At 38.3% G+C, this 18,823-nt stretch overlaps 1 protein-coding gene and 2 long non-coding RNA genes across 3 annotated transcripts in view; 2 read left to right on the top strand and 1 right to left on the bottom strand.

Moving 5' to 3' along the window:
• CPQ (carboxypeptidase Q) overlaps positions 1-18,823 on the top strand; it is a gene marked incomplete at its 5' end in the record, with an annotated part of 363,554 nt that overhangs the window by 262,673 nt on the left and 82,058 nt on the right.
• Positions 6,803-10,777, top strand: LOC146403780 (uncharacterized). The gene is made up of 2 exons (XR_014843645.1): positions 6,803-8,920; positions 9,756-10,777. It is a non-coding gene; the product is annotated as an uncharacterized LOC146403780 (long non-coding RNA).
• Positions 7,317-12,277, bottom strand: LOC146403779 (uncharacterized). Its single transcript, XR_014843648.1, has 2 exons — positions 10,596-12,277; positions 7,317-8,632 (listed from the first exon to the last, which is right to left on the bottom strand). It is a non-coding gene; the product is annotated as an uncharacterized LOC146403779 (long non-coding RNA).

The raw sequence follows: 18,823 nt of genomic DNA, 5'->3' as shown, positions 1-18,823 counted from the left end.
ACTTTGCATGATAGTTTCTAGGTCCATCCATGTTGCTGCAAAAGGCATTATTTCTTTCTTTTTTATGGCCGAGTAGTATTCCATTATATATATGTACCACATCTTTATCCATTCCTTTGTGTGATGGACATTTAGGTTGTTTTCATGTCTTGGCTCTTGTAAATAGTGCTGCAGTGAACACTGGGGTGCATGTATCTTTTTAAATTATGGTTTTCTTTGGATATATGCCCAAGAGTGGGATTGTTCTATTTTTAGTTTTTTGAGGAACCTCCATACCGTTTTCCATAGTGGTTGCACCAATGTACATTCCCACCAACACAGCAAAAGTGTAAGTGTAAAACCCTCTCCAGCATTTATTATTTGTAGACTTTTTGATGATGGCCATTCTGGCTGGTGTAAGGTGTACCTCACAGTAGTTTTGATTTGCATTTGTAATAATTAGTGATGTTAAGCATCTTTTCATGGGATTTTTTGGCCATCCATATGTCTTGTTTGGAGAAATGTCTATTTTAAGGAGGAGCTTTTAGAATTTATACATCTTGGACTCCTAAAGGAACTATTTTGAAGCTCATTCATTTTCTATAATATATTCTACTTCAAGAAAAAAAAAATGGGTTTAAACTGCAGTGGTTCTGGCTTGAAATTTCCCCAACCATTGAAATTCTTTAGATCTGAAAAAAGGTTTATTTCTCTCAAGTTTTTGAGTTTCACCATAGCCTGCTAAATACATGAATGATATCAGAAATTACTTGATTTTAAACTTCTAAGAGTTTGACAGACTAGTGTGTGTGTGTGTGTGTGTGTCTGTGTGTGTATATGTGGGTCTGTGGGTATACACACACATATGCATGAATATATACTCAGGAGACATGCAATGACATTAACGGAGCTGGTTTATCTTGAAACTATCCATGTTGCTGTCATATACATGTGTCTGTATACTGCTGGGTGGTCTGAACGGCATTTTCAGGGATGGAAAGAAGTAGATACAGAAATGGAAAACATAGACCTTTGGTTTCAGGATAGCTCTTTATCTTACCTTTAGTGACAGCATCATCCCTCCACCTCCAGGTACCAAAATGTCACCAACACCTTGTCCTCCTTCCTCCTCCTTGTGCCCACATCTAATCAGCAGTAAAGCTCTATTGCGTCTGTGTTCCAGCATTTCAGATGCTTCCTCCTTTTCCGTGGTCTCTCTTTTCTCTAGTTCAGGTTTTCCATTATACCTATCAAGTTAATTTTCTGAAGCCTAGCTTTCAAAGCCCACCCAGTGCCCCCAAACCTTCAGTCCCCTCCCAGTGCCAATAGAATCCAGGCTCCTTCTCAGCTCCCTGGCCCTGGGCACCCCCCACATGGTTCCCCACTAGTCTTGTCCAGGTGCTATCGTCTGACAAAAATGAGTAAGTCTTTACACACTTCATACTTGTTTTTCTTCACATCATTGATCGTATAGTTCCTTTGCCTTGAATTCTTTCTTCCCATCTCTGCATGTTCTTCGAGGATAAATTCAAGTGCCTTCTTTTGGGTAGAACATAAGAACACTATGAAATTATGAGTCCTTGAAACTAATACATTAGTTAGTGACCCCTGATCTAGACATTGCTAAGGATGTGGAGTACTTTCTAATCTATAAGAAGGAACGAAGGTAAGAAGGAAAGGAGAGGAGGAGAGAGGGAGGGAAGGTCGGAGGGAAAGGAGGGGGGAAATAGAAGTCATAGTCACTGGACATAAGGACCTTGAATTAAAATTAAGGACCTTGAAAAAATTAACTTTATTTATTTATTTATTTTTTATCTTTTTGCCTTTTCTAGGGCCACTCCTGCGGCATATGGAGGTTCCCAGGCTAGGGGTCTAATCAGGGCTGTTGCCACCAGCCTACGCCACAGCCACAGCAACGTGGGATCCTTAACCCACTGAGCAAGGCCAGGGATTGAACCCGCAACCTCATGGCTCCTAGTCGGATTCATTAACCACTGAGCCACGACGGGAACTCCCTGAAAAATTAACTTTAAACTCATACATAAGAAAATCAGTATAACAAATATAATGAGTTCTAAATTATTTACTAGAAGTATCTTACTTTTGTGAAGGACGCTTGCTGACAGGTGCAGAGGCTTAATACAGTAGATACAAAGGAGTTAGAAAAGGAGAGAAATGGCTGAGACGCGTCAGTCCTGAGGAAGGTTGGGGACCTCATCCTTGAGGAGTGAGTGGGTTTGAAGCGAATAGTCAGGAGGGAGGGAAAAGGGATAGCCCCTCCCTCTCACACTGATGAGCCCTGCCGCCGTGAGACTTTGGCATTGGTATAGGTGATACTGAACAGAAACAGAATTTTTATTTGGGGTGGATCTACTGCGGTGATTATAAAAATAAAAGACTTGAACTTTTAAAATAACTCTGCTAGCAGTTTTGTGATATAGTTACGGTCATTAGTGATCTATATCAAGGATGAGTGCATTCTGGACTGTGGGCCATATCCATCTCTTTATATACAGATCTCAAGACAAGAATGTTTTTATATGTTTTAACTAAGTGACCAAGATTGTATGTGGCCTGCAAACCCCAAAATATTAAGTATCTTACCCTTTACAGAAAAAGTTCAATGATCCTTAATCTATATCATAAAAATCATAAAACATTTTCATTTTATTTCCATGCAATATTTATGACTTTGTATGGCCTAAATGATAATTTTATAAATTTTGTTTGGAGCCAATTAAGCATTTTGGAGGAAGGTATTATTGTAATAGTATAAATATATATGTTCTACCCTTTTTTATATGCATTCTTATTTGGAAGAATTTAAAAAGAAAGTTAGCTATTTTTACATAGCATTAATTATGGAGAAAAATAGTATGTAAAAAATTATTATTCCTTCTCTTTGTTGCTCTGAATGTGTTCTTTCTTCCTCATCATCGAATCTTTTCAGTAGTAAAAGTTCTATAAAGGCTATTTTTATGGACGCATAGCTAAAATTTTGTGGTAATAAAATTAGCATTAATATTCATTACCCTTTTCTTAGTAAATATATCTTTGTTTATAATTTACTGTAGTTAATATATTCAGAGAAAAATATAAACTAAAATATTTTAAAATTATATGAGGAAGTTCCCACGGCTTAGTGGTAACAAGCCCGACTAGTATCCATGATGACGCAGGCTTGATCCCTGACCTTGCTCAGTGGGTTAAAGATCTGGCGTTGCCGTGAGCTCTGGTGTAGGTCACAGACACAGCTGAAATCCTGTGTTACTGTGGCTGTGGTGTAGGCCAGGAGCTGTAGCTCTGATTCGACCCCTAGCCTGGGAACTTCCATATGCCACAAGTGCCACCCTAAAAAGTAAAAAAAATAAAAATAAAAAATAAATTGTATGATAAAACTTATTGCCTAATTTTCAAAATTGTATTCAGATTAATAGCTATCTTTACTTCACAATTAGGCTTTCTAATGAGGTATTAGTTAAATTATTATAATAATTGCTAGCCCTACTAAATTATTGTGAAATATGTGAGGCTATTTGTAGTTTGTGTATAAATTTTGAAGCTAAAATAGAATTTTATTATGATATCTAAAACACACTTTCCAAGGAAACAAACTTTGGCTCAAAAAAGTGTATAAACATTTTGGTGGCATTCCTAAGTAGTATAATTCAAACAGGATAGGCTGAATTTTTCACTATATGTTGGAGTCCACAGAATAGAAATCATTCCTGGTGTCCATCCAGCATGTCTGTAGCAGTTCATAGCGGAAGGTTCCATAGAGAATGTATACAGATTTTTCTCTTAATAAAGGCTACTTCACATATTTTGACAAGCTATAAACTTTTATTTCCTGGTGCTGAAGTTCTTTCCACTGTCTCTTTCTTCACATTAGCACATCAACTTGAGAATTATTTATGTGTATATGGACTGTGCTTTATGTTTATTAATTTGTTTAGAAGTAACACACTTTTCATGCTAACAGTGTTTTATTGAGATCTAATTATTATTTAGAAATAAAAACGCAAGATCTTAAGTATACAACTCAATGTATATTATAACCGCATGTAACCATCACCCAGGTATATAGAGCATTCCTGTTTTCCTAGAAAATTTCCCTTTCAGAACCCTCCTACACTATTGGTGGGAACATAAATTGGTACAACCACTATGGAAAACAGTATGGGAAGGTACCTCAGAAAACTCAATATAGAATTATCACATGACCCAGCAATCCCACTCTTGGGCATATATCATGACAAAACTCTCCTTGAAAAAGACGCATGGACTCGTATGTTCATTGCAGCACTATTCACAATAGCCAAGACATGGAAACAACTCAAATGTCCGTCAACAGATGAATGGACTAAGAAAATGTGGTATATATACACAATGGAATATTACTCAGCAAAGAACAAAATAATGCCATTTGCAGCAACATGGATTGAACTAGAGACTCTCATACTAAGTGAAGTAAGTCAGAAAGCAAAAGGCAAATACTATATGATATCACATGTTTGGAATCTAATATATGGCACAAATGAACCTGTCTATAGAAAGAAAACAAACTCATGGACTTGGAGAACAGACTTGTGGTTGCCAAGGGGGAGGGGGAAGGAATGGGATGGACTGGGAGCCTGGGGTTAATGGATGTAAACTATTGCATTTGGAATGGATAAACAATGAGATCCTGCCGTATAGTACTGGGAACTTATCTAGTCACTTATGATGGAACATGACAGAGGATAATGTGAGAAAAAGAATGTATATGTATGTGCGTGACTGGGTCACTTTGCTATACAGTAGAAAACTGAGGAGTTCCCATCATTGCTTAGTGATTAACAAACCCCACTAGGATCCGTGAGGATGCAGGTTTAATCCCTAGCCTCCCTCAGTGGGTTAAGGATCCAGTATTGCCATGAGCTGTGGTGCAGGTCGCAGATGTGGCTTGGATCCTGTGTTGCTGTCACTATGGTGCAGGCCAGAAGCTGTAGCTCTGATTTGACCCCTAGCCTGGGAACCTCCATATGCTGCAGGTGCAGCCCTAAAAAGCAAAAAAAAAAAAAAAAAAAAAAATCGACAGAACACTGTAAACCAACTATAATGGGAAAAGTAAAAATCACTTAAAAAAAAGAAATTTTCCTTTCAGATCAACCTCTGACTCCACCAAGGGTAACTATTATACTGATTTTTATCACCGCAGATTGGTTATGCCTGTTCTTGAACTCTAGTCACACAGTATGTACTCTTGAGTCTGGCTTCCTGCGCTAAATAAACAGTACGGTTTTGCAATTCGTCCATGGTTGTTGCAGAACTGTAGTTTGTTTCTCTCTTGCAAAGTAATTTGCTATACAAACTATGTCAATGGTTTGTATCATGACATCTTTATCCCTTCTCCTGTTGATGGTCGTTTGGATTGCTTTTAATTTTAGCTCTGATACATAAGGCTGATATGAACATTTTGGTAACAGATCTTTTGGTGAACATATGCATTTCTTTTCTTGGAGTAGGCTTTGTTGGGTCATATGATAGGAGAATGTTTGCCTTTGTTAGAAACTGCTGAAGTGGTGGGAGGCTAAACCATTCCACATTCCCACCAGCAGTAGGAGAGTCCCAGTTGCGCCCCATGCTTCCCAATACATATTTGTTAGACTTTTTATTTTGAGCATTCCTGTGACTGTATTTTTCAAAGGGCAGTTCTCAAGAGTCCCAAGAAAAGTTCTGTCTCTACTTCTTTTTTTTTTTTTTTTTTTTTTTGTCTTGAGGGTCACACCCGCTACATGTGGAGGTTCCCAGGGTAGGGGTCTAATTGGAGCTGTTTCTGCTGACCTACACCACAGCCACAGCAACATCAGATCAGAGCCAGGTGCGACCTACACCATAGCCCACGGCAATGCCGGATTCTTAACCCACTGAGCGAGGCCAGAGATCCAACCCGCAACCTCATGGTGCGTAGTGGGATTCGTTTCCACTACGCCACAACGGGAACTCCCTGTCTGCACTTGTAACAGTAGTCATTCTTTCACCCTTTTCTGCTTCCTTGCCCAAGATTTCCACCATAATTCTCTGTGCCATCTTATGGCTTAACGCGATCCAAGGCCCTTTTACCCTGCATGAAGTTTGTGGGGCTGTTAATGGTTGGAGTGACCTTATTTCAATTTGGAGGAATACCTTGGAAGAGCAGGACACACAAATGCAAGCCTGCTTGTAACCACAGCTGACTCGCTAGAACACAGACCTACCACAGCCACTGGATCTGCTGGAACTCAACAAGCCTGAGGCAAGAATGAGCCCCCAAAGGGTTTGGGAAAGGGATTCCCCTTGTGCCCAGAAAAAAAAAGGTTGTTCTAGAAAGTGGGGGGAAGAAAGATGTCAGAAAATGATTTGTGATATTCTTTTTTGATGAAATTATTATTTTTTTAAAAATATGAACTGCTTTTTTAGTTGAAGTCAGCTTGCATTCACTGAGAAGGAAGGGTGACCACATACAGAAGGATATTATTGTGCTCTAGTGATTTTTCAGAGTTTACTTATAGGAGTGGAATTTAACTTTGGAATTAAAAAACATGATAGATGAGTTTATTGAATTTTCAGGTCAATGAGTAAAATGAGTGTTGTCCAGATGCCATTCGCCTAATCTGGTTTTGCACACCAACAATGTTACTTTTTTCTTTACTCTTGGGAGGAGAGCAGGATGCCATTTCTCATGTGCTAAAAATAGAATAGTTTCCACCGGATCCCTAGCATTTTTTTTAATCTTTTCCTTTTCAAGCAAAAATATGATCTGGCATAATTATAATGAGGTAGGTAATCTAGCCTTGAGAAAGGCTCATTACACAAAGTTATCAAATAAAATAGATTGATACGTTCTATTCTGGCATGAAAAATATTTTAACCTTTTCCTGATTTATTGCCCAAACGAGTGGCAATTGAATTACTGGGATTATGAACACTGCCGTGTTCTGGCAGTCATTAATAAAGGCAATATTTTAAACAGGCTTTATTAAATGCAGGATGGGATGTACAATCATTCTAAATACATTGGTTTAGCCTAACTCTAGCCAACTTTAAAACAGAAAAAGTTGAAATGCATACGTATAATATTTTGTCAGAATTTCTAGTTGTTGCCATGCCGAGGAACAAAATTTCCTCTTTGCTTATGTAAATACACAAAAATGCCAGCTTCTTTTAGTAGTGAAGTTCCTGCCAGCTTCCCAACCCACACTGGGTTCATGTTTCACTCCAAAAGAAAAGGATATGTAGAAATGCTTGTGAGAATCCTCATGTTATCTGGGGCGAATGGGTTTACTTAGGTGTTTTTATTTCACCAGCCCTTTGGCTGTATATAATGTTAATTTAGCTAGAGGGACATTGCTAGAGTGAGGACAGTTTTATACTCATTTGCAGCTCTGGTTATAAAAATAATAGACCTGATATACTCATTCAGCCTAATTGTGTCTGGACTGTGTCTCCAGAATGGCCTTTCTTATACTGGTAATGTTCCCTGCAGTATAGATGTATAATCAGAGGTTATTGTTTCCATCATTACGGCTGGGCTTGTATGCATCCTGTGTTTTTCTTTCAGTGCCTAGGTATTTGCATTCGTCTGTCAAACCCATCACAAAATTGGCTTAAATTTCATTTACCTCAGTGTGTTCTTGGTCTGGAGCCGCGTGTAGTCCCAACATTCATATAATTTCTACAGCGCACCTGGGTGCTCTTTGAGTTCTTATTAGAATTTGTGGATTTTTTTTTTCTTTAAAAAAGGAAAGGGCTCTCTTTTGCATTCGTTTGCTTCCCCTTGTGGAGAACTCCATCATGACTATGGGACTTCAGAATATTCTGTGTGGTATTTATATATAGATATTATGTCACCCTGGGCAGAGACATCAAAATATTCCCTTTGATATTAGGACAATTATGTTAGGCCACCTTGTGAGTGAACATGAGTAGGCTTTCACTCACCTCTTTCCTTTATCTCTTTAGAAGGGATCATTCTTAGCTAGGTTTTTTGTTTTTTTTTGTTGTTGTTGTTGTTGTTTTTTCCCTGTATAAAAGAAATAGTTTAAAGTAAGAAGGCTGGCAGTGACAGCTAGAATGGAATCTTTCCGTGTTCCTAAGATAGCAAGACCTTGTCTCCAGTCATGGGACACTATGGTCTGATGGTTTCAGATCACAGTGCAGTTTGACTTGAGCGTTGGTTTTAGCCCAATACATGTAAAGAACAATATCCCAACTTCTCAGCTACCAACACTAACCCCAATAAGGCAACAGCCTTTCAAATTTGGTTCTGAACATGGTGCCAAAACACTGAGGTATGAATTATTATGGCTGGCATCTTATCTCATTTATTCTCCATTTGTGCATCCATGGAGGACTTCAGTTTGTAAACAATCTCTTTTACCAGTTTACCAGATGTTGCCTACTATGCACAAATAGTTTTTGCCTCCGTGCCTCACCATCGCCAACCAGGCCAGGATCTGACCCAGCAGGACCCATAGCATAGTCCTGAACTTATGTTGCATGAACTTCCTAAAGAAATTAGGTTGGCCTACAGTGATGCACACATCTGAACTGTGGCGTCATGCTTAGTCCCACAAATGACCTGTCAGGGCCTCTGAGACTAAATTGTCCCATCACGTGCACTTAAGCCACACTAAGTTACAGAGCTCAGCAAACCACTTTCAAATCACCAGCACTGTTTTAATTTGCCTGGGACTGTCTTCTTCCCTTTGAAGCAGGAGTTGGCACACTTTTTTAAAAGTCTAAATAGTAAATATTTTGGACTTTCAGGCCATATGACCTCTCTACTCAGCTCTGTCACTGTAGTGCCAAAGTAGTCATAGACAATACTAGACAAATGAGCAAGATGTTTTCCAATAAAACATAAAAAAAAAGAGAGGAACAGGTGTAGGGAAGAAAAGAGAGAGGAGGAGTTCCCATCGTGGCGCAGTGGTTAACGAATCCGACTAGGAACCATGATGTTGAGGGGGTTCGATCCCTGGCCTCGCTCAGTGGGTTAAGGATCCCGCGTTGCTGTGGCTGTGGCGTAGGCTGGCAGCTACAGCTCCGATTAGACCCCTAGCCTGGGAACCTCCACATGCCTCGGGTGCAGCCCTAGAAAAGGCAAAAAGACAAAAAAAAAAAAAAAAAAAAAAAAAAAAGAGAGGAGGGGGAGAAGGCGGAGGTGGTCAGACTTGGCATGCTGGTCACAGTAGGCTGATTCATTATTGGGAAGAAGTCTCAACAACCTTCTTCTGAAGCCTTTTCTAATGTCATAATCCTACCTTTTGGTAGAAGAGATTTGTAACACATGTGATATTCTAACATTTAGCGTATCGTCTCTGACATTTAGCTATGTCTTGGTAGATTTTAATATGACTGTTAATTGTGTGCTCAGCAAGCAAGCAGTTGCAGTTTTTTACACTTAGATATTTGACCAACAGAACACATCATTACCAGGTCAGTTGCTTTAGTCATAGCCTAGTAAGCTGATCACAAGAAGGGGTTTGACATACTTTCCCAATATTTCCTAAAGGAAGAACTAAAGCCTTTATTAAGATAACAAAATGAATAACATTTGAAAAAAAAATATATGTATTGTCTTTTTGCCATTTCTAGGGCCACTCCCATGGCACATGGAGGTTCCCAGGCTAGGGGATCTAATTGGAGCTGTAGCCACTGGCCTACACCACAGCCACAGCAACACAGGATCCAAGCCGGATCCTTAACCCACTGAGCAAGGCCAGGGATCAAACCTGAAACCTCTGGGTTCCTAGTCGGATTCGTTAACCACTGAGCCACGACGGGAACTCCTTGAAAATATATTTTAAAAGGCATTTTTTAAAAAAAGAAGTCTATACACATGGAAAAGTCTTTTAAAGAAATGAACACTCTAATACATCTTGGCAACTTTCTACTAAGCTTTAACAGCACTCATTCACTGTTTTACCACATCCTGGTTTTACCCATGGATCTGCCGGCAGCATTTCTTCTTTTAAATTTGAATTATTGTCTGGGATAGAGGCTCTTCCCAGGAAACCCCAAGAACATCATGTCTTTTGGTAATCAGTAACCTTTTTTGGAAGTTTGTCTCCTACTTCCGGGGGCTGTGGCTTTTGTGTACTTCTGCCGGAATTACACATAGCTGTTAATGAACACAAGTCCATGTGCCCATTGCACAGTGAGGCCAAACAATACTGAAACATCAGAGTTACAGAAACATTTATGGCAGGGCTATGCAAGGAAATGGGTCTTTCAGGGCTTAAAAAGCCTACAGCAAGATTAGAAAGGGGCGTGGTTGGTAGTTGCAAATTTCTTGTTGGATCCTTTTTTTTTTTTTTTTTTTTTTGTCTTTTTTGTTGTTGTTGTTATTGTTGTTGTTGTTGTTGCTATTTCTTGGGCCACTCCCGCGGCATATGGAGGTTCCCAGGCTAGGGGTTGAATCCGAGCTGTAGCCACCGGCCTACGCCAGAGCCACAGCAACGCGGGATCCGAGCCGCATCTGCAACCTACACCACAGCTCAAGGCAACGCCGGATCGTTAACCCACTGAGCAAGGGCAGGGACCGAACCCGCAACCTTATGGTTCCTAGTCGGATTCGTTAACCACTGCGCCACGACGGGAACTCCTGGATCCTTTGTTCTTGTAGCTATCCCCATAGGTCAGGTCACGATGTTGTTAGTCTCTGTTCTGGTCTGGTTATGGTCAGGCTATCCTATATATTTAAAGCTATGGGCAACATTCTTTTATAAAAGATGCAAGCACAGGCAAAAGAACACAGAAGTTAAAATAAAAGAAACAGATCTAATGTGGAGTCAGATTTGTTCTTCCCTGTTCCATAACCATCAAAGAATAGTCTGTGGATGACGGCTTGAGGGATGAATGGGCAGAGTTAAACTGGCAGGGCTGCCAGCAAGGTCAATTCTAGAAAGCAGGTACTGGGTGGGGAGTTTACTTTGTATTCTGAGAAGCACTGTCCAGAAACCACACTAAGTAGTACTAAAACTCTGTTACTTTCAGGGCTGAAGATCAAACAGGAAACTGAAAAAGCAGAATTGTAGGCACAGTTGAGAATACAACCTGAGTATTTCCCACAGTCCTTTGTCTTTTTCTCTGAAACTCTTCCTAATAGGTCATTCCTATAAGTATTAACCCAAGTCTTATTATCTTAAAGATGCCACTTGTTCCCTGATAGAGTAGGTCTTGGTCTGGCTTAACTTCCGTATCAATCAGGGCACATCTATAATTTTTTCTGATTCATCTATTTCTGTAAAAAACATAAAGGCATGATTTTTCCTAACCAAAAGATGAGAATGTTTTTTTTCTTTCAGCAGCTCTCACTCTTGCGTGCCCTCATCCAATGCTTATCTTGCATTTACAGTTATTCATTCTAGAAGCTAAGGCTACCCCTAGCAACCAGCAGATTGTCTAAACTGCTTTGATTTCAGAGTTCTCTAAAAAGGAGAGTTCTCAGAATCAATTTCTAAAGAGGTTTTATATCCCACACAGCAAAACATATGTAAACAACAATTCAGATTTTAGAAAGCTTAACCAGACCTTTCAACAAAGGTTTAAACTGGTTTCATAAAATGGATTATTTGGGGATTAGAATTTTCATTACTAGTTAAAACAGTAGTCTGTAATTTGCTTTTATAGATTTCTCTAGTTTCATTTAATAAAGTTCATCTGATGAGACGCCTCACTCCGTGAAAGTAGAGGCGATGTTATGTTAAATATTGTAAAAGTGTTTCAGCAAACTGTCCAGGTATTATTAACTAAGGCCTGGGAGAATGGACAGCACTCAGCATTCCCCCATCACTGGCATAACTGGATAGTATTTTCCCCTCCAAAGCTCTGAAAAATACTTTATTATGCCCCTCAGAGCCAAGTAGGAGACAATGAAGCTGTTTTGTCATTTGAATTAGGAAAGGTTGAAGGGAATGGAATGTAATAGTAGACAGAGGGAAAGTGCTTTGTGAAAAATGTGCATTTTTTTCCATGTAAGGGAAAATACTTTTAATACTTGCTCCTTTTAATAGACTAGAAATCCAATACTAGAGATTTTTGGGATAGACTTATAGAGAGAAAAGAAGCAATCAAGAAATTTAAAAGATCCCATTTCCCAACAAATAAGGTCTATGTCTTACTGCTTACAAGATGTTATTGAAATCTCTTACATCTATATGATCATTTATAAATAAGAATACCTTTTCTTAGACATTGACAATAGTAATGACCCCGGTAGTTGCCAGGCCATGTCCTGCTTTTCTTATTTCACATATGAAAAAAAAAAAAAAAAGAGGCTTGAGATGTAAAAAGATGCACCCAAGGTTGCACAGCAGAGATATGAAGTAGAGCCTAGACTTAAACCTAGCTTTTCTGTCTCCAGACTCTAGCCGTGATAACTTCTCTGACCATGTACTTCTCTGCCACTTATTTTGTAGATAGGATTTACCTACACTTATATATACATCTATCCACCTGTCATAATTCGAAGTGCATACACACCAATATATTCAGGCTTGCTGGATACAGTAACGCATGAATGGATGGATGGAGAAGTCACCTCTAAGTGCTTAGTTTCAAACACACATAGCACAGAATCCTGTTCTACCACAGTTTGGAGTGTAAGTCCAAAGGATATTGTATAATCATGCAGACATTAGCTGTTACATATAATTCTCAATATTTTGTATTTGTGCTTTCTCTGGAAAGTATAAAAAACGTATTTATTTGTTCCATCATTAAATATGTCCATCCTTTTCCTTTTCCTTTCCATTTCTGTTGTATTCGACTTGGGCAGGCCGAACTACCCAAGAGAGGCAGCTCTTGATCACAGCCACCTTTCACCGAAGAAGAGCAAACACCAATCCATTTTAGCAGGTATAATTTTCAACACATTCAGAAAGCAGTTTGTCGAAAGTAAGAACAAACTGAGCTTTCAGTTATGAAGAAAAGAACATATTAAAGTTAACTCTCGAAATCCTGCTACAATGATTTTTTTAAAATTTTTGTTTAAATCTTCACTATAATTTCTAAGTAATGTTTTAGCTGCCCAATAGATAAAGTAAAAAATCCAAACTTTGAGTGATATGAAACTCCTCACACTAATAAATATTAAAAATCATTCCACTATTTAAAAGACTGTCCTCAGATCAGAGGCTCTCCAGGGTACCACCTGAGGACATCTCCCACGGCCTCTAATCTTAAAAGAAAGGAAAAATAAGAAGAAAACTCTGATCCTTAAGAGATGGAAATAAGTAAGTAAGATGGATGAAAGTAAGTTATATATATTTACCTGTTTATATCTTCACTACAAGTATAGAGCTTAGACACCTAGGAAAATATATCAGGACCTGCACAAATCGAGACCAGCTTCCAGAGTAGCTGTGCCTGATATACTAAATATAGGGGATACACCAGGATGGATATATGCTTGTGCTATTTTTAAAGATTTCAAGGTCAGAGATTTCACTGTGTCAATATTTTATTAACATTTTCAGACAATAAACATATCCCAAGCCATGTCCACTTAGCGACATCTTAATTTAAGGATACAGCTTAGAATACCAGAGGAGAGTTATAAAAGAAGGTAGCCATGAGATTTCGAAAAGTTAGTGCACCTTAATCCTACCTGCCTTCATAGTTTCTGTGTAAAATTCTAAGGAAGGGAAGGTGAATTGCAGAATGGGGATGAACTGTGAATTGCCAAAAGAGACATTTAAACATTATTTGCAAACTAAACTCAAAGAACAAATAACATTTTTTGTTTGCTTGTTTTTGTTTTTAAGAAAGCTTGACTCTGGTTTTATTCTTCCCTTGTTGGGGAGATAAAATACTTCATACCTGTAATATGTTCTTTTTTTCATAACTGAAAGCTCAGTTTGTTCTTACTTTCGACGAACTGCTTTCTGAATGTGTTGAAAATTATACCTGCTAAAATGGATTGGTGTTTGCTCTTCTTCGGTGAAAGGTGGCTGTGATCAAGAGCTGCCTCTCTTGGGTAGTTCCGCCTGCCCAAGTCGAATACAACAGAAATGGAAAGAAAAAGAAAAAGTAGCTGTGCCTGATATACTATGGACATATTCGAGAGTGTAACAAATAGTTGAAACCTAGGCACTAAGCCTGTTGGCTTCCACAAGAGTCGAGCAGAAAAACTAACCACCCACGTGATTTTTATCTTTGCATCTTTTCGGCAGCCACCTTGATATGGAACATTCTAGTGATGGTTTCTGTTGAAAGGCTCTATTTGGGCATCTTTTTCTGAATCACCAAGACAAGAATGGGGTAAAGTGAAGATGGAAAAAGGAATCACTTGTGTACAAAGTTTCTACCTTCAGTTTTCTAAAAATGTAGTGAATGCCTAGTGAATGACATTCTTATTGTACCAAAATATTTAGAATGCAAGTATAATTCCCTCCTAATGATTTCATTATGTGGAAGTGACACATGTGAATAATAGTTTAATGTTGTCTTCATAAGTGCCAGCAATTGTGGACTTTCGCTTAAAATTTTCCAGCTGCAATGAAGTGCACTTTTCTCATGACTAACTACTCTGATTAAGTGAAAGATGCCGTCTAAGTTTATGTGTATAATACTACCTTCTTTTAGCGGATATTTACCATTGAAGTAGGGTAGTGAGATTTATGTGAGTAAGTTATTACTTCCAGGAAAACACAAGGACATTCAGTGTTTGGCTTCCAGCAGCTGCAAGAGCCTGGACTATTCTTCTTTTCTTTAACATGGCTCAAGCAGTTGATCTCCAAATAGTGGTGGGAGAAATTTTACTTAAAAAAAAAAATCTACCTCTTCAGCTAGAACAACAGAACGTCGGATGCTGTATTCTCAAATTTAAACTATAAAATAGTTGTGGAGCTTGAGGGAGAGGAGGGAAAACAGAAGAGGAACTTTGTGACATTGGTTGGAAGAGATTCAATTCTCCATTTCTTGTATTTAAGGATTATCAGTTGTAAAGAATGCAATTAGGATTAATAAACTTTTCAGGAAAAATCAAACATTACATGCACAGTTTTTAAAAACTGACAATAGAATACAATACCTCACATTCTTGTAGTTAGAATGAAAGTCCATCCAAGTCTAAAGGTTCTGAATACCTTTTGGTCCTTAGCAGTGAAGCCTCATTGTCAAGGTGGGAGACCACTTCATGTAATCTGTGCTCATTATTTTGACTAAGGATACATTTTTAGGGTTGACAGTTGGATCATGAAGCATATTGAATATAAACTTTCCTCTGTTGGCTAAGGTTTTTCTCATTTTTTTTTAAATAATATTTCTAGGGAGTTCCCTTTGTAGCTCAGTGGTTACAAATCCGACTAGGATCCGTAAGGATGCGGTTTCGATTCCTGGCCTTGCTCAGTGGGTTAAGGATCCAGCATTGCCGTGAAGCTGTGGTATAGGCTGGCAGCTGTAGCTCCAATTTGACCCCTGGCCTGCGAAACTCCATATGCCACAGGTGCAGCCCTAAATAAATAAATAAATAAAAGAATAAATGAATAAATTATTTTAAAAATTTTCTAAAAGCCATACAACTTCTTTTGAAATTTAAAGGAAGCTTTGGACAGATCATTCAGTACCTCATCAGAGGAGGCCTCCATGGTGCATATTTGGTGACAACCGTCTTTGCTAACCCTAAACACTCTAGGATATAGTCTGAATAGCTGATGATTTCTGCTGCCTTTAATTATTTGGCTCACATGTGAAATCAATCCTCTCTCTCTATAAAAACTTATGAAGACTTTTAATCAATAATTAGGGGCTCAAATTTAAAATTTAGTAAGTATGCTAATGCTAATGCAAATAACTTAACCAAAGCATAAAGTGAATTCCCAGAGACCCTTTGTATGTGAGCATGTTTGCACGTGGACAAACCATGGCAACTATTATCTGGCACTGTATGTTTCTTTGCCTGGAATTTGGCAAGTATCTTATGGAATGTATCAATAACAAGGTGCATTCCAATTTCTAGAATGCTAAAATAGGAGGAAAATGTGATTCTTATAATCAACGGACTTCAGTGTCAATCTATTGAATCAGAAAAGTCATTTGCAAGTAGCTTCTTGAGAGAGTCTGCCTTCCACCTGTTGTCCTGCCATATTATTGGTCTTTCATTCTCAAAGATGTCATTGGCTCGGGTGATCATTTATATGGCTGTTCCACTTAATTGGGCACTGTTGTTGGTGACACTAACGGTATCAAGTCTTGAGAACTGAATTGCTGGATAGACAGTATACCTTTGAGTACATGCAATAAATTTATATACTCCTCAGAAAATCCCTGTTCAATCAGTCTTTTGTTTACTGAAGAGGAAATGAAGCTCGGTGAGGTTAAATGGCCTGCCAAGTTCATTCAGCTGTTAGGTGACAGAACCAGAGCTCCAATCCAGAGGTCCAGGACAAATGAATTCTAGCGAGTTTATTAGTAATAATAACAGTAGGAATGATTGGCATCGCCATCAGCATCATCATCACCTAATAATAAAGCTACCACTTACCCGACAGAGGGTCGTGACCATTGTTCCATGGACCACTTTGGCAGTCCGGTGAAGCCGATGGACGGCTTCTCAAATAATATTTTTGAATGCATAAAATAAAATGCAGAGTTTTACAAAGATATGAATTTTATTAAAATACAGTTATCAGTATTTTTAAACTAAATATGTGATATTGTATTATGACTTTTAAATGCATAAAATAAAGTCTTGCAATATTATTGAATTATTACTGTAATTTCAAAGTAGTGAAATCTCTACTTCGAAATCTCTATTTTGAAACCTCTACAAGTCTAATGTGATATGAAAATATCTGTGATTTCTATTGGTGGCAAAGTGACAGGCTCTGCTAGTACTACTGTGGTTTGTTACTTACATTTATAATGGAAGGGGATTCTAAATTTCAGTTAGAGGATATTGAAAAGAAAGATGTCATTTTTTCCCATTCAAGTTCATCAACCACCTTCAAATTTATGGACCCCCCCCCCCACAAAAAATACCAGATTCAGAACTCCTGCCTTAGAACAAACCTGAGACAGAAATCTGAGAAATAATAGATTTATATTATTAATATATATATAATGTATAATATTACAAATAATATATACAAATAATATATACATATGCATATATCCCCACCTTACAAACTAATAAATTAAGGCCCAGAAATCAAGTGATTTGCCTAATATTCTTCACCTAATAGCCAAAAAAGGTTGGCAAATGATACTAGCATCTGTGCATCCCCCCCTTCTAACTCCTCAGTGGCAGTCGCCATTGAAGTGGAAGTCGTGGTGTCCACCGCACTGGTACCCTAATCACTTGCACCTTCTTCAGACCCCAATGGACCCTTGATGAAGACTGTAGATATCAGTAGATAAAGAAAAATTAGAGGTGAGTCTATGTGCCTAAGGGCTTTTTATTCCGCTTGCCTCAAGCATTTCTAGTGTTCCGTCTCCCCTGAGTGGTCCTCAGGTGGCTTTTCAGAATGATCATTATTTCCAACATATTTGATGCTATTTCCTACCATAGCTATTTTCCTCTTCTACCTTTAAGGTGATTACTGCTGCTGCTTATTACTATTCTCAGATGAGGGAAATTGTTTTTCTACACCTCCCTTCGCTCAGTATAGATACCTATTTGAATTTTTTTTTCTGTAATCACTGTAATTCCTTAGCCTCTTTTTATCTAAACTATACCTATTAAATCATCTTAACTCTTCTCAAAGCTAAATTGCCTCATCTGTTTATTATTTTTCCTTCATTTTGTCTGAATACTTTAGAACTCACAAAGTATGCGAAGCGATTGTTAAAGCTCTAAGTAGTCCCAAGATGTATTTATTAGTTTCTGTAATTGAGTCATACTGATTACACCGTGTACTATTATCAGCCTCATGTCATATTAACTCTGGCATAACAAACCTTAAGGTTTCTTTCAAAAATTATTTAATATTTTAAAAATTCTGTGTAAATGCCCACTTGGCAGTTCAGTTGTTAATTGCCCATCCTCTCTGCTCCTGTGAATGTTGGCCATTTTATTTTGGCCAATCTTGCACATTGAGGTTCCTCATCTTTGATGGTGAAGTGATGACACAGAGTTTTCTAAGGATATCTTCAGCCCTGTTTTCACCTGAGAAGGAGATTACTTTTGCCACACAGCTTCAATAATAAGAGTGTCTTATTCCATTATTGGAATCTTAGAAGTTTCACTACTTGTTTAAGTAATTGAAGGGCATTTTTTTATTGTTATCACTTTATATAGCCTTCCAGGAAGGATTTGTTTAAAACTTGTATGTTTGAAGAACTTTATAAAATATACACTAGGAGTTGCCACTGTGGCTCAGAGGTTAACGAACCAGACTAGTATCCATGAGGATGCGGATTTGACCCCTGGCCTCACTCAGTGGGTTCAGGATCTGGTGTTGCCATGAGCTGTGGTGTAGGTTGCAGGTGCAGCTCGGATCCTAAGTGGCTGTGGTGTAGGCCGGCAGCTGTAGCTCCGATTCGGCCCCTACCCTGGGAACTTTCATATGTCATGGGTGCAGCCCTAAAAAGACAAAAGATATAAAATAAAATAAAATAAAATAAAATAAAATAAAATAAAATAAAATGATTCAGCTTTCAACTTTAATTGTTGAACCCTGTCACTTCAGGTATCCTTGTCATCGGGGAGTTCCTTGTCATTAGGGAGCCTAGATGCTTCCAAATACCACATAGAACGTACTTACACTAAAAAAGCATTTATTGTTTATCTAAATTTCAAGTTTGAATGAGTGTCCGATGAGTAGTCATCTGACAGCTTGGCTAGGCTGGATAGTCAAGGATGGCCAATGTATGGAAG

This window comes from Sus scrofa, chromosome 4 (assembly GCF_054392235.1).
Source record: "Sus scrofa isolate SSC_HxYL_T2T_F1_AM1 chromosome 4, Sscrofa_HxYL_maternal_Yorkshire_Landrace_v2.0, whole genome shotgun sequence".
Classification (NCBI taxonomy): domain Eukaryota; kingdom Metazoa; phylum Chordata; class Mammalia; order Artiodactyla; family Suidae; genus Sus; species Sus scrofa.
Note: the sequence above shows the minus strand (reverse complement) of the source record. Positions and strands in the feature narration are given on the sequence as shown.